Genomic DNA, 16,169 nt, shown 5'->3' with positions numbered 1-16,169 from the left:
CATTAGATCCGATAGGCCAGACAGCGCGGCAATATGAATTTTTGCTGCCCCAAAATGCTGCTGTCTTAGGCCCAGGCCTAACGGCAAATATGGCACTGGTTACAATAATCAGGAGAGGTAGCGGGGAAGTGATTACATGTTTCTATCCCTGTCTCTGGGAAGATGTTGCTGTTGTCTTTCTGACTTGTAATCTTGCTCTTGTTTCGTGTTCTTTTTGCTGCTTTGAATGCATCGCTGTTCTAAAAAATCAATGACAATGTTACACACAGCAAATTATTATACATCTTGAGTTGGAATTGATGACTTTGCCTGCAAGATCTTTCCATGTACTTGTGCAGATTTGTAGAATTACAACAGACATACTGTACAATAAAGTCTGACAACCAGCGAATATATATGAATCCCAACCTCTTTTTCTATGGTGGAAAAATCTGGCAATACACATGGTTTCTGTAAGACTGTTTGTGAACGCTAGTAAGTGCATGTCACCTCCTTCATACCAGTTTTCCGCCATTACAATATTATGTGTACTGTATATAACTTGACAAGTAATATTAACAGAATAAAAGGCAATCGGGAGTTTGGACTTTGTAATCATTGTTCTGGCATTAGAGCAGAATACATCTCTTGTTACACCCGCATTGCATGAGAATTCACTGTGCAAAATATACGCTGCAAATTGTAAACATTATCTCTCATTTCTCTATGAAATGAAAGGGGTTATTGTAGTACTATTATACACTTTCACCGGATAGTAAAACATGAGCTATATTTGCTATTGTTCCTGGCTTTTGTAAATACTATAGAGTGACAATAGTTGACTTAAATGATAACCCAGCACTCCATTGGTTACATCTAATTGATTTGGTCCTATATTTACTACAAAATAGCAAAAGACAAGTGGCATTTAAGTAAGATACATATATTTCAGTTTTTGATTTATTAACTTTAGTAAAGTTACATGTTTACAGTAACTGGTTTTCACAGATTGAACGTGGTAGACATAGCTATATATGCTTTGGTTTAGATATAGTTCTTGCCATACAGGCAAATAGCATATTACTTTATATATAAAGAAAGAAAAGAATACATCATGGTATTCACATGCTCAATCTTTGGTTGTGTTATATCATTTGACTCCTATTGCTAAGAAGTATAGTGTAAATATAGCATGAAGTTACATTCCATGAAACATCATTAACCTTCCAAGATCATATTTATTCCAAGTTTCTTTTGAATTAGAAACTTCTGCCTCATAGTCTTGGGTATCTAAAAGCGTCTATTAACACAGCAGAGCTGAAATTACACTGCTAAGGTCACGAGACATGTTCCTTTTTGTCAAACCTAGAAGGAGGTCGAAGGAGATAAGTGATTTGAGAAATAGAATTGATTCTATTGAATTGCCTGTAAAGATGAAAACAGCAAGCCTCTCACACACAACAAAGTAAATTGAAAATGAATTAAGACTTGACTGGTTCCATAGGACCCCTGGAATCAAACGAGAAGCTAAGTGGATAGCAGAAGACAAAATACAGAGAAGATACTGGTGTAACTGGTATACTGGTAAGCACTTGTGATGTTGGTATTTTTGGTCAGTGGCTTTTATCAAGATTTCTAGTAAATAAAAATACCACTTATGAGCACATTCACCGGTCTCAGACGGGTCCCACTGCAACCAGGGATTCTGGGAAATAACATGCAAATGAGCACATTGTGTCAACCTTTTGCTTCTTGTCCATTTTAACATGGACCCCTATAAGCATATGCCTGAAGCATTACACAGCTTTTTAGCACAGCCTGGGTTAAAGAAGTGCAGAGCCAGTAACCCTACAGTATTCACAAACCGCTATTCAACCATTTTTTTTAAGCCACCATAACTTTTTTAATGTCTGGTTATACTCAAGATTTCTAAACATTGTGTGCAGTTACTGGGACGAACTTCAGCAGTCACTTTCTAAACCCTTGCATAACAGGCAATGGTCCGGTTTAATTAGAAACTGCTTTTTTTAAATCCTAAAGAACAAATGCATGAATTAGAAAAATCGCTTTCTCCCTCCCCTAAATTCCCGCATGTTTTCAGGTGGGATAGCAGGTGTTTTACAATAAAAAGCATTGCCTTATCTTGGTGTTCGCCTGGTCACAATCAGTCAGTCTTTTCATTAATGACACTGAATGACATTCTAGATCAGGGGTAGCCAACTCCAGTTCTCAAGAGCTAACAGGTCAGGTGTTCAGGGTATCCCAGCTTCAGCACAGGTGGCTCAATCAGTGGCAGAGTCAAAGCCTGAGACACTGATTGAACCACCTGTGCTGAAGCAGGGATATCCTGAACACCTGACCTGTTAGCTTGTGAGGACTGGAGTTGGCCACCCCTGTTCTATATGTATTTAATCACAGTTTTTAATATGATTACTGTCCTGATCACTAAAATAGACGCATACCACTTGTGTGAGGTACCATTATTTTGCCTCTCAAGTCAACCTCCCCAATGGAACCAGATAGCAACATCTAGGCAAGTTGGCTGTGATGAAACTTTATACTATGTTTTAAGACAGATTACGCCTGAAATAGGCTTTTACACAGTAACATCTTAACTCTTTTTCTCCTTGATGCTGCAAATTAAATTGGTCTTTTTTTTGCATAAATATTTTTGCAGAATAGCCTACACTGGTAGTTTTCTCTGGGCAAAAGACAGATTAGTTAGTGGAGAGAAACAGTAGACAATAGAAGATCGTTTTCAGCAGAGAGAAGGAAGGAATAACAGGTCACTCACAATCTTTGATTGCACATGTAAGAACTTGATGTGAAATACCATATATCCTTGAGCTGTGAGTAAATATTGAATACACTTTTCTTATGTGCTAAACCCGAATGCTGAAATTTCATATGTAAGAAGACGATATGATGGACATTTCATTCTTTACAACATATTCCTACGAAGGATGCTCTGCTTTTCAGTAGAGACTCTACCTAGTTACAATATTGAGTAGTTGTCACAAGATTCAAAATAATGTGTCCGTGTGGCAACATATTTTTACAAAGACGTGTGTTCCCTCTGCTTTGCTCTTGAAATAATGTGTTTGAAAGCCAGAGGAATTGTGATATACTTTGGTTTCTGCATTAGTCAACTTGGACGGTGAAAAACAATATGCAAACGCAGATGGAGTCTATGCAAGCATGAAGAATATGTTAAAAACATTCTTTATTAGATGAGTGTACATCAAAGTGTGTTTGTCCCATGGGGTAAAACCATCGCTGATGACTTTTCTTACAACAATTTCTGTGATTTAGGCAGCCGGCTGTTTGCAAATATGTGTTTTATTGTGAGACTGCATTTAAAACCAAAATCATTTTATATTTTAAGTGATCCAAATGAAGGAATGGCTTTGGTAAAAAAAACAAAAATATTTGTGACATACTATTTATTGTGATATACTATTTATAGTTATCAGAAAACATGACTTTATACTCTGCAGCTGCGGGTTTTCAATTTGTTCACAGATGTTCCTTTTGCATTAGATTGAATGCACTGGTTTCAGAAGCGGCTTCCAGCTGTCCCCTGTGCTTAATTGTGTGTTCTTCCCCTTCAGCAGAGCGACTCCTCTGGAATTAAAATGAAGTGAAAGTTCATGATGCCCAAGTGTAGATGTGTCTTTTGTGTTACGATTCAGATTGTGTAAACTAGACACGATGTGCAAGATGCAATAAGCTCCGTTAGCTTAGTTAACGTAACGTTATCCTAAATGAACATTAGGTTTATTATGACGCCTATGTACTGAAGCGAATAACCCAACGTTAACCCGGTGCTACTCCTTAACGTATGGTTATTTTCAGGGCCAGCTTGATAGTGGTGCCACTGTACCAAGCCCTGCGCTCTTCCCCACCACAATTAAATGGATTGCCGGGGGGAGTGTGGCTCTTGCCTTCTCCCGAAGCTGGCTTCTCCTCCAGCAATCATGTGATGACGTGTCACCATGACAACGCAACATCGTAGGACACCGTGGCGACACGACACCGTGTCGCCATGACAACGCAACATAGCAGGAAGAGATGATGCTCCGGAGAAGGTAAGGGGACCCCACCTAATTCAGGTCACGTCACGTTATTTTCCCTGATTTAACAGAGCTTTGTGCACCCGGGCCAATAATATTGGGACAAAGTCCCTCCACCATACAGCGGCAGAGGGAACACCAAGAATCCATGAGCGTGTATGTCTTTCCAAGGTCCGTCCAATACACTTCATCCACCCCATTTTCACAGGTCACACTGGGGTTAAACTGCAGGTATGGATTCTGGGTAATGACATGCGAATGCACAAAACTGGAGTGTGCCACTCTTGGCTCTATATCCACTTTAAATTAGCGGTTTGGTCCATTAAACCGTGATGTAATAATGAGGGCGTCCACCTTTGAGAGCGTCCAGAAGCAAATCTCAAGTATCAAAAAATGAGAAAATCACAATGTTCAGCGCACATAATATTATGCTAATAGGGATATTAGAGAAGAACATGTTTTGTTCATTTTTGTTTTTCCTATTCTGCGCGTGGCTGGTTACGTGGAGCTCACTGTTGCTATTCTAAACTATGGGGACCCTCTAGTTCCTGTGATATTTACAGGGTTGTATCCCAGTCAAAACACATAAGAATTCCGATTTAGGTTTAATCTAATTAAAGATGCAGCCCAAGCAACATCCTACATGTGGTTTTTTTTCATTTGTTTTTTTTAATAATCAGTTCTGTTCTATGAAAAAATACTTGTAGCATTTTTTTGTTTCTATTGCAACCATTTACAAAGTCACATTCCCTTCCTCTTCTGAAAGAGCCCTGCCCTCTCTCTCAGTGCACCAATTGTATCTAGTGGCTGCCTGATCACATGATCTTCCCCACAGAACTTTGCATCTTTGGTCCTCTTCTGCTGCACTGACAGCCATTAAGTGAACCCCCCCGAGCCGAATCTTCGCCAATCAATCACAGGAGAACAGATCAATTGGCAACTTAGCCAATTACTTATTGTGTGGATTGTATTGATGCAAATATTAAAGAGGGGGGGGGGAATAAAAAAATAATAAAAAACGTCAGCTTGGACGGCTTTTTTAAGGCAGACTGACCAACAGCGCTGGGATATCAAGTTTCCCCATTGACTGTCATGGGCCTGCGCTTTAAAATGACTCCTGTTTTGTGTGCAATTGCATTGAAAATCCCATTTTACAGATGGATATTAAATCATTCCAATTTGAACTAAATCATAATGAACAAGTCCAACGAGGAGTATATTGTTTTCTAGGCATTCATTTCATCGTTACATTGCCCACTTTGCCTGATTTGTCCCGACCGTTCTTAATTGCGAAGCCAGATTTGCAAATGGGTGGCTGTGCAAACGGTATTTTATAGTTGCGAGTTGTGTGCATGGAAAACATTTTAGTACATGATTGAGGATGATTTCGATCCATCTTTGTCTATTTCTTAAAGGAGATTATTCATTGTCTTTGGTCACTGATAATAAATAAAGATATTACTTGTGAGCACATACACATGTCTCAGACAGGTCTGCAATCCTGCCCTTCCCCATTATCTCTTAGCTGCTGCCAGGGATTCTGGGTAAGGACATGCACACTGTCAGCTTTTGCTTCTTATCTATTTTAACATGGACCCCTATAAGCGTGTGCCTGCCATATTACACAGATATTCAGCACAGCCCGGGTTAAAGAAGTACAGAGCCAGTAAACCTGCTCACAGACATCCGTTTCAATCATTTGGGTCTCATCAGTGTGAAGCTGGTTAAACTGGCTTTGCAATTTTAAGCTGGGATAGGTTTCAACCACACATTAAAGAAGTTATGGTGGGTAAAAAAGTGACAATAACCTGCCATTGTACAGTGTACAGCTATACAGTCTTTGAGCCACTGATTGAGCAACCTGTGCTGAAGCAGGGATATGCTGAAAACCTGACCTGTTGGTGGCCCTTGAGGACTGGAGTTTCCAACCCCTGCATTATACTGTATATTCTATGACTGGGGAGTGCAAACTTTTAGTGCTGCACCCCCCTGTCTCTTTCCCCCCCGGCCCTTGCGCCCCCCCTATTCCCCCCTGCCTACCTTCATCCACGTCAGATGACGCTGCTGGGTCATGTGATGTCACGTGACCTGCGGCATCATTTGATGCTGTGTTGCCATGGCAACGCAACACAGCCGGCTGAATCCCGGTAAGTAAATAGTTGCGGGGGTCTCACGTGATCCCCCGGCATTTAATTTATATGCCTGGGGGAAGAGCGTGGAACCTCTGCAACTGGCCGCCCCCCCCCAGCAAAATCTCGCACCCCCCACTTTGCACCGCTGATCTATGATACTCATTCTCCTTTGCAATTTGATTTTTACGCCCAAATCTGAAACCCTATGACATATATCCTAAATTCGGAAATAAACAATGGGTTGTAATTGTTGAAAAGTGTCACTTCCTCACAAATCCAAAGCGTTGCTAAATAGATCCCTTTCACCAACGAATCAAGGTCCATAATCGTCATGTACAGTAGACATCTTCTTTTCCCAGCTGCGGAGTTATCCTGTGACTCTGAACCTGCTATACACACATGCAAAGATTTACGTTTCACTGCAGGCAGCCACTTCTCACAGCATTTTTCTTTTATATGATGTGATTGGCACTTTTTTGCATCCTATTAATTGCTAAAAATAAAACTAGGACACGAGGAACCCCGCAGCAAACAATCTTTCACCAATTATATTTAGCCAGTACACAGTGTACAGAGCCGCTAACACAAAGATTACTATCTAAAGAGTGCAGCTTCTATTCTCTGCAGACCATGAAGTGCACATCCATAGTTGTGTTGGGTCAAACAAGGTCTTGCTTTCACAGGTATGCATATAGTTTGAAATCCAGGAATTGTTCCTACAAACCATAAAGAGCATCGAACATGATGTTAAGCATCTTAATAGAGTAGGGTTGTCCAGAAGAGTTGACAATCCAAATGGTATGGTGTGGGAGACAGGTACTCGTGGGAAAAATCTAAGACACGGATTCACTAAAGCGTGCCAAGGTTTGGCACATTTTAAGTCCCACTCAAATGAATAAGCGTACAGATGTTCTAAACTTGGCCCCCTTCACTGAATATAGACCAAAGTGTGTTAAGGACAGTGTGCTCTGTGTATTTGTGTCTGTATCTCATGTAAGGAGCTTGTTAATCAAGTTTCAAAGTCTCCGGGCTGCAAAGCGGGGAAATAAAATGGGGCAACATGTGGCACCAGGTGTATCCGATTAAAAAATCCCACTAAAGGTAATAGTCTTTGTACTTTGATAAATTTGCTTCTCCAACCCACCCCTACCCCACCTGTTTTGCAGCTGAAGACTTTGAAGACCGATAGTACCGATTCGGCACTAATGCATGGAAGCTTCCATCAACCTAAATTAGCACTATAGAACTTTACTGAATAAGCCCTATATCCCTCCATATGTCCTTCAAAAGGTGATTACAATGATTCAAAGAGTGTTTGGTTGCTACAAAAAGGGAGATAATTAGATAGACCCCATGAAAATATGTTTTTGTCTTCTCTCTTGTCCAGCTAAGATCACTCTCCAAAAGTTCAAAACCTGTACCAAAGCTCATGGGACAAAATAGATGAAAAATACCTTGATGAATAAGAATTCAGGGTCCAAATGCTTCTGTAAAACGTAAGAAAAAGGACTTTGGGGTCTCTTGATACATTACCACTTGGTGTCTAAAATGACATGATTTCAGTGATAAATGTATGTAACTTACCCCTTTTCTGTTAGAGGGGTCTGTTAGCACCTCTAGGAACACAAGGATTACACAAATACTACAGTGGTTAGTTAAGCTAACACACCTGCTAGACGAAATAATATTAAATAATTGTCAGGTCAAATTCTATCACTTATTTCATTTCTGCCAAGCTGTTCATAAATGACCATTGTTTTTTTGCCAATTTAAAATTTGTAATGGCACTAACTCATATAGTCTAACTTGAAAATGAATGGGTACTTCTGAAAAAGGGAATTTCTTGGAATTGTTTCCTTTTAAGCAGTTATACAGCCACATTATATATTTACTATTTCCAATGTATTGCCTAAGAAGAAAGCATTTGCTCATTAAATAATTAAGTGATGTAAGGACATACACCTTTATCTTGTTTTCTAATGGTGTCAAATATATATGATTCAACTAACAAGCTCTGTGTAGACCAATGAATTACCAAGAGGGGGTTAATTTATCAGGGTGCAAGGGATTGGTGGAAATATCGCACAGTTTGGGTCATCTCCAGCATATCCCCAACTACCCCACCAAAACCAGTGATGGCAGTTTGCATGTATCAATGCAATGGTTGCCATTATACCAGTAATTGGTCTTGCACTGAATTCTGGTGTATACAGTGATTCCCAACTGGGGGTTCGTGAAGTGTCCCCAAGGGCTTCACCAAATAAAATATGTAATGGCAGCTCCCTGAGCCGCTCTGGCGACTGTTCACTTAGTAAGGCCCCAAACTGCACCTTAGCATGGGTGGTATAGCAGTCTATTACAGCAGGATCTTCCAAAGTCGCTCCCCCCAATCTTTGCATCCACTGCAGCAAGGCATTGTGGGGCGTGACTTTGGAAGCTCCGGCAGTAATTGACAGCTATACGATCCATGCTGTCTGCACACACAGAGGTGCCGTTTGGGGCCTTATTTAGCATATGTGTCCCACAATCTCAGGACACTTACAGTGGCGGCCGATCTGAGTCTAAGACGGCTAGATCCGCGGCTCTCAGATTATCCCGGTTAGGTGCGTTTTTTTGTCGTATTCGCCCGGAGTGAACTGCGTTATTTTCGCGCTTGTGATATTAGCATTTTATTCTCGCTGTCTGCAATACTGCAATGCCGTGTAAAAACTCAGGGGGGCATTTGCGAGCTGTTGTCTTGGAAGTCTAATACCTTTGCGGTTCAACCTACGTCAGTACACAGTCTGTGTGTGCGCGCGCGCAGTAATTGTAAATTTGCATATTTAAAGTATACATGCATTTGCAGTGCTGTGCTGCTGTACGGTATGTCACATTTGAAAATTGTTGAAACACATAGGCGTCTACATTACTGTAACAGTGTCACATTTCGGCATATACAGCGCTCTCCCCTCGCTCAGGATAATTAACTGCACTGCAGGGTATTTCAACTTCTTATCTTCTGTGCAATGCAGTACATCTCTCCCACACCATTCCTTTGAACGTGTGTCTGGTTTCAATCACATCCCTGCTTGACAGCAGGATTTTACTGCGCATGCGCCCGTAACTTCGCCCACCACTGCATGCTTGCCTGAGTGAGTGCCCAAAAATTTTTTTTTAATTTTTTATTGTAATTTTTTTTTCTCCACAAGAGACTGCAAAACCCATCTTACTCTATTACGATATTCAATCTGTGCTGTAGCTTTTGATTGCGACCCTGCACATGGTTGATTCGTGTGCTTTTTACGTACTGTATTTGGGGGTGTATTATTATGATGAACTGCCTTTTAAAATCAAAGTATGTCTTTAGCTTTGAACTTCATGCAGCTGTACCCTTCAGCCCCCTCCTCCACGAACGCTAGCTCAAGGATTTGAAATTCCACCGAGTCGTTAATTTTCTGAATCTTGCCATTGTGTTCTTAATCCGTCCATAGCCGACCTTCAAAGCCTCACTGCGCCTGCGTGTAAAAACTGTGGGAAACAAATGAGACACGGTTACCGCACTTACTCCGCTGGCGTCTTCACCCAGTTGATACCGCGCTCAAGGATATGCGCTGTTGACGCGGTGTGCTTCGGATCTTTGTCCTGGTAGAAGCGGTGACCATTCGGGAACTCACGTGTGATGTATTGCACTATCTCAAGGACAATGTTGTCTTGGAAGAAAGCTTTATTCATGATTCCTATAGCAAGAAAAGAAAAGTGCTCAAAAAACTGCACAATAGTACAGTACAGTGCATACAGTAAGGCTACACTAGTAAAGTACAGTGCATAAGGCTACATTATATTTTATATATTTTACCTTCAAAGATGACAATGCATCCTGGTCCACGCCTAGAGATGGCACCCCACACATGCAGCTTCACGGGGTGTTTTGGCCGCGGCTTCAAAGATATGCGGCCTTTTTTGTGGAAGCTTGCAAATCTCTCCAGCGACACAGTAGACTCGTCAGTGAAGATGCAATCCTAGAAAGTTTCCCCACTGTCGATCCATGCCTGGGCCTGGACCACTCTTTTGATTTTGTTGGCGTCCCTTATCATGGGGTACGCTTTGTAATGACAAGGAATAAATAATTTTAGCGGTACAGTACAGTTTCCTAAACAACACTTTTACCTCCTGTACTGTCCAGTACTAACCTCACACGTCCATATTTCCATCCAATGCTGCGTCTCATCTTCTTTATGCTGGTCTCGGATACAGTGAGATTGTGATTTTCCTGCAGAGTGTATTTGACCCTTAATACACTTCTCTCATCATTCTCCTCACTTATTTTGTCCACCAGAAGAGTTGTCTCCCTACAATGTAAAGAAAAACATTCCGGTAAGTAAAAAAATTAGAGACAGTAGATCAAGAGGATACAATATATTGTTCTATTAATACAGTATGCAGCAATATAAAACTGTTGAAATATAAATATACAAAATATATATATACTGTTGTAATATAAATATAAATATACAAAATATATACACTGTTGTAATATAAATATACAAAATATATACTGTATACTGTTGTAATATAAATATACAAAATATATATACTGTTGTAATATAAATATACAAAATATATATACTGTTGTAATATAAATATACAAAATATATATACTGTTGTAATATAAATATAAATATACAAAATATATACACTGTTGTAATATAAATATACAATATATATATACCGTTGTAATATAAATATAAATATACAAAATATATATACTGTTGTAATATAAATCTACAGAAATAACAAAAATATTAGATACAGTACTGTAAATGTACAGTACATTTTTGGATCAAATTTTTAAAAAAAAAGTTTTATAAATATACTTACGCGTTAGTTACCCTTGGTGCCCTTTTGCGTTCTCTGTTTTTTCCGTGGGCATGATAGCTCACGATGGTTGCTAGCACAACGAGGCCAGAAGTAGCTAACCAGCGTTGGATAGCAGCAATTCGGTGTCCGCTCGTGTACGTCTCCTTAATTCGCATGCTGAGATCCTTGGAAATCTTTTTAACAACCATTACTGCGAGTAGAAAGAAATACAAACACAAGAATGTATATTCAATGTTTAGTCGATATGTTTTCAATGTGCAGGGAATCCACAAAATGGATGGCGTATTTATACGTTAATGACTCACATTAGAGTACGCCCACTTTTAGCACCTGTACCTCGCCGCCATGCATAAAAGGTTACACACATTGCATAGCCCACCACTCGATCTTTATCTGAACTTGCCCTTGTCCAGATACTGCATTGTGCCACCTACTTCCATGAAGCAACCCCGATTCTACGGACGCAGGAACCCTCTCGCCTGTGCCGTGCCTGTCATGCAGAAAAAGCAAAAGGCGGTTGCCATTTCCATGCCAAGGCAAAAGCGACAGGCTAAGGCCAATAAAGGAAACCTTCTGCTGACCCCAAAGGCTAAGGGTTTTCATAGACGTCAGCCTTATTATGTCAAGAAGATATACGGTGATGTACTCTCGACGCAAAACGATTGGCAGCCAACCCATTGAACCCGCAGACCACCACCTCCCATACGCTTCGACGACTCTGCCGCCGCTGTCCCGGAAATCTTCAGCCCGTCTTCTCCACCCCTCGTCCTGGACGCTGTTGCCGCCCTCCCGGAAACCCACAGGCCATCTTCTCCGGTTCTATCTGATGACGCTGCCGCCTCTGAAATCCACGGGTCACTTTCTCCTTTGCTCTTAGACAACTCTGCTTCTCGCCTGGAAATCCAAAGGTCACCTTCTCCATCCCTCTTCGATGACGCTGCCGCTTCTCTCCATGGAACCCCCATCTCATCCTCTGTTGCACCCATCCACCCAGATGTCCACACGCCATGCACAAGAAGCAGCTCATTAGATCGGATGCTTCTGTAGACTATGTTAAATGTGGAGCAACGGATGCTACATATGGATCAACGGATGATACATATGGATCAACGGATGCTAGATATGGATCGACGGATGGAGAAGATAGAGACTGACATAGCGGGTATACATCGTTTGCTCTGTGTTAATGCCCCTGTTTCCCTGATGCCGGAGCAGGGGGGTGACATGGATGTGATGAATGGGAGCATCGACCCCCTTCCATCACCAAGCGCACCCCCTCCACCAGAAGATGTAGTGTACATGTATGCCGTTGAGGAGGACATGACAACCCCATCAAGACCACGACAGGAGACAACACGGCGACCAAGACCGGAGGAAAGCTTCCTCCCAGACAACCTACCATCGCCCGTCGCCTCAAGCACACCTGCTCGCAGAAGACCTACATTCGCTCGCATCGATACGGTGCCCGACATCACCCTGTGCGATCTGACACCGGCGCTTAGGGAGAAGTATAGGGTGATGAGTGCGGGTGCACCCCACAAGTATGCCTTGTTACTTTTTAAGCACCATGTTCCCTACTCGATGTACTGCGACTGGGCCTTCAGAGTGAACTACGACGGAAATTGCGTAAAAAAAGCTGTGTGTGCTGTGCACGCGCATAGTAAGTGAAACTTCTATGACTTTTGTCACAGAAATTGACTTATAATGCGCGTGCTCGACACACATGTGTCAGTCAGTGTATGTGTCAGTGAGTGAGTATGTATGTGTGTCAGTCAGAGAGTATGTATTTGTGTTTGTTTGTGAGTGTGTGCATGTGTGTCAGTCAGTGTGTGCATGTGTGTCAGTCAGTGTGTGCATGTGTGTCAGTCAGTGTGTGCGTGTGTGTCAGTCAATGTGTGCGTTTGTGTCAGTCAATGTGTGTGTGTGTGTGTGTGTCAGTCAGTATATGTCTCTCTTTCTCTCTGTGTTGTGTGAATGTCTCTGTGTCGGTCAGTGTGTGTGTGTCAGTCAGTCAGTGTGTGTGTGTCAGTCAGTCAGTGTGTGCGTGCGTGCGTGCGTCAGTCAGTGTGTGCGTGCGTCAGTCAGTGTGTGTGCGTGCGTCAGTCAGTGTGTGTGCGTGCGTGCATCAGTCAGTGTGTATGCGTGCGTGCGTGCGTCAGTGTGTGCGTGTCAGTCAGTGTGTGTGCGTGTGTGTCAGTCAGTGTGTGTGCGTGTGAGAGTGTCAGTCAGTGTGAGTGTCAATGTCTCTCTCTCTGCGTTGTGTGTGTATGTCTCATTCTGTTGTGTGCTCCCCTCCCCCCCTCACGCAAATTCTGCACACCCGCCCCCCTCGCATGCAAATTCTGGACCCCCTCGCACGCAAATTCTGGACGACCCCCCCCTCACACGCAAATTCTGGACGACCCCCCCCTCACACGCAAATTCTGGACCCCCCCCCCTCGCACGCAAATTCTGGACCCCCCCCTCGCACGCAAATTCTGCGGGGTACATGCGCCCGGCACGGGCGTGAGTGACCGAGCCCCTGTGCCGCACGGGTTGCACCCGGGTTTGCGCCGTGTGCCAGTGGAGGGCTGAATGGCGCTGTTGCCAATGGGCGTTAGGACTAGGAGCATGTGGGGGGAACGACGCTGCTGCCAGCCGCTTCTGCGCATGTGTGGCGTCCGTCAGCGGCGCCATCACAACTGTGCATGCGCGGCATGGCAGCGGGCGGGACCAGCATTAGCGGCGGTGGCAGCGATCCCCTTCGATGGTGCTGTGGGGAACGCAGCGCACTTAACCCCACTCCCCCCCCCCCCCGTTACGGGAGCAGGAGCCGTTCCATGCCTCGGCCGGGGGAGGTCAGCAGGGAGTGGCGGCGATTAAATTTTGAGGGGGAGCGGCGCCGGCGGCTAGCGCGAGTAAATGTTGAGCGGGTGGGGGGGACCATATAAGCGGTCATGTGGGGGGGGAGCGTGATGGTTAGGAGTGGCGCTGACGGCTATCGCCGCCACCGCCGCATGTGATTTGCTACAACACAGCCTGGCCTCAACTGCCAGCACTTTGACGTCACATCCGTTTCATTTTCTATCCCCACAATCCATTTTTGTCCCATTACGAATGAGGTGCCACTAAAGAAGTTTCACTTCAAAAAGGCGCTTCCTGCCAATTTCAGAAAGAACATTCTGGATGAAATGCGGCACTTTTATCCAATTACAGATCCTGTAATGAAAGGCGTTCGAGACTGCATTAATGGCGTTTTGCGCCATGCAAGGAATCGGCCATGGATGGACAATGTGGTGGACTTTCTGGATTAATCACGGGAACTGTAAGACCTTACTGTTGTGCTGAACTGTGCTGTGCTGTACATGATTTGACCTGCTGTACTTAAATAAAGATGTTGTTGTGTGTTTTTTAACTTGTATTTATACAGAAATTTTTTAACTTGCTGTACACACACCCAGGACCTGCACAATTCCAGACCCTGAGGGCCGCAAACAGGCACGGTTTTCAAGGTTGTCCTGAAAACAGGGCCTGTCTGCTGCCCTCGAGGACTGTAGTGGTGCAGACTGTTTTGCACACCATCCCACTGTATATGTTTTGACTTGCCGTTCTTTGATAAAGGAGATGTTGCGGTTTGTATATTTTATGAATAAAGAATTTGTTTTTAAAACATGTGACTGTAAACCATACTGACTGACTGACTGTAAATGTTTTTACTTTCTATACATAAATGTTTTCACACCTGCAGCAGTAAACCATACACCTGTTGATGTTTTGAATTGCTGTGCACTTAAAATGTTTCTTCATTGTACAGTATTTGTAAATAAATGTTTTTGTACTTACTCCACCAATAAAAGAACATGTTGATTTGTTTTACATTGTTCCATTGGCTCCTTTGCACAAAATACAGTGTTTCTAGAATGTACACTACTGTCCAGGCATACTGTATACTGTAGGCATGCTCAGTACAAGAGTATTAAAAAAAAATAGAAGACACATACAGTACAGTACTGTACTGTATGTAGTGGCACTGTATAGAAGACACATACTGTATGTACAGTACTGTAATACATGTAGAATAAATGCATAGTTTTTATTTTTTCGGGTTTATTACACAGTATACTGTTTATAAAAAAAGTATTGTATACTGTACGGCCGCAAAACATCAGCATAGTGTACATCAGCCACTAAACTGTAGACTCCGGTAAGTGGGTTTTTAAATCCGATTCAGCAATGTGCAGGCATTGTTACACAAAGCGATATTATCCATCGAAATCCCTCAATTAGCCATTTTCTTTTCTGAGGAAAAACAAAAAGAAAAGTTTTACTGTAATGGTCAGCCCCCTAAAGAAGTTCCCAGTCAATCCCATCAATAATTTTCTTGGGGGGGCGTCTCCTGTTCACATGCGCATGCGCCTACCGACGATGTAATGACACGCATACTGTATGCGTTTCAAGAAGGTTCCAATGCGCATGCGCCTAGCGTTCCACCAATAGTTCAGTATCTGTAGTACAGTACTGGAGAAGCCGCTCAGCCAATAATATTGCTTACAGGAGAATCGCTTGACTTTTGAATCGCACCGATATTGATACTATATTGTCAAAATTAAAAAAACACAGAAAATAATACGGCAACAATACTCACCATAGAATTTCCCATTCAGCTGGTGCCGGCGCCGGTCCACTGCCAGTCCAGCGTTCTTGATCATCCACGTCGATAATTTGCAGCGGGACTAGTCCACCTGTAGTCAGCTGATGAGGCTGGAAATTGCTTAGGTACATGCAAGCTTGATCGAAACTGCACGCGAAATCCGGCTCAGGCTCAGGGTTGTCACTGACGGCGGGACCGTCATTGGAAGCCGGTGCTGGTGCATTGCTTGGCAGTGATTGTCGTTTCTTAGTTGGTTTTAACACGACCCTTCGCCTTTTGCATGATCATAGATACAGGAAAAAGCCGGTGATACACACCAATACCCTCCAACAAATTGTGGCTCAATACGATAAAAACAGGGATCGCTACATAACCTTTTCCTTATTGCACGCTTCCACGTATGAGGAGCTGGCGAAAATTTGTAAAAGTCATAGTTTTCGATAAAATACTGATAAATTTGAACAACTGTTGCCATCTTATCCTCTGTTGCATTAATCG

The sequence above is a fragment of the Ascaphus truei genome, chromosome 9, assembly GCF_040206685.1.
Source record: "Ascaphus truei isolate aAscTru1 chromosome 9, aAscTru1.hap1, whole genome shotgun sequence".
In the NCBI taxonomy this organism is placed as follows: Eukaryota; Metazoa; Chordata; class Amphibia; order Anura; family Ascaphidae; genus Ascaphus; species Ascaphus truei.
This window is presented reverse-complemented; position numbering follows the sequence as displayed.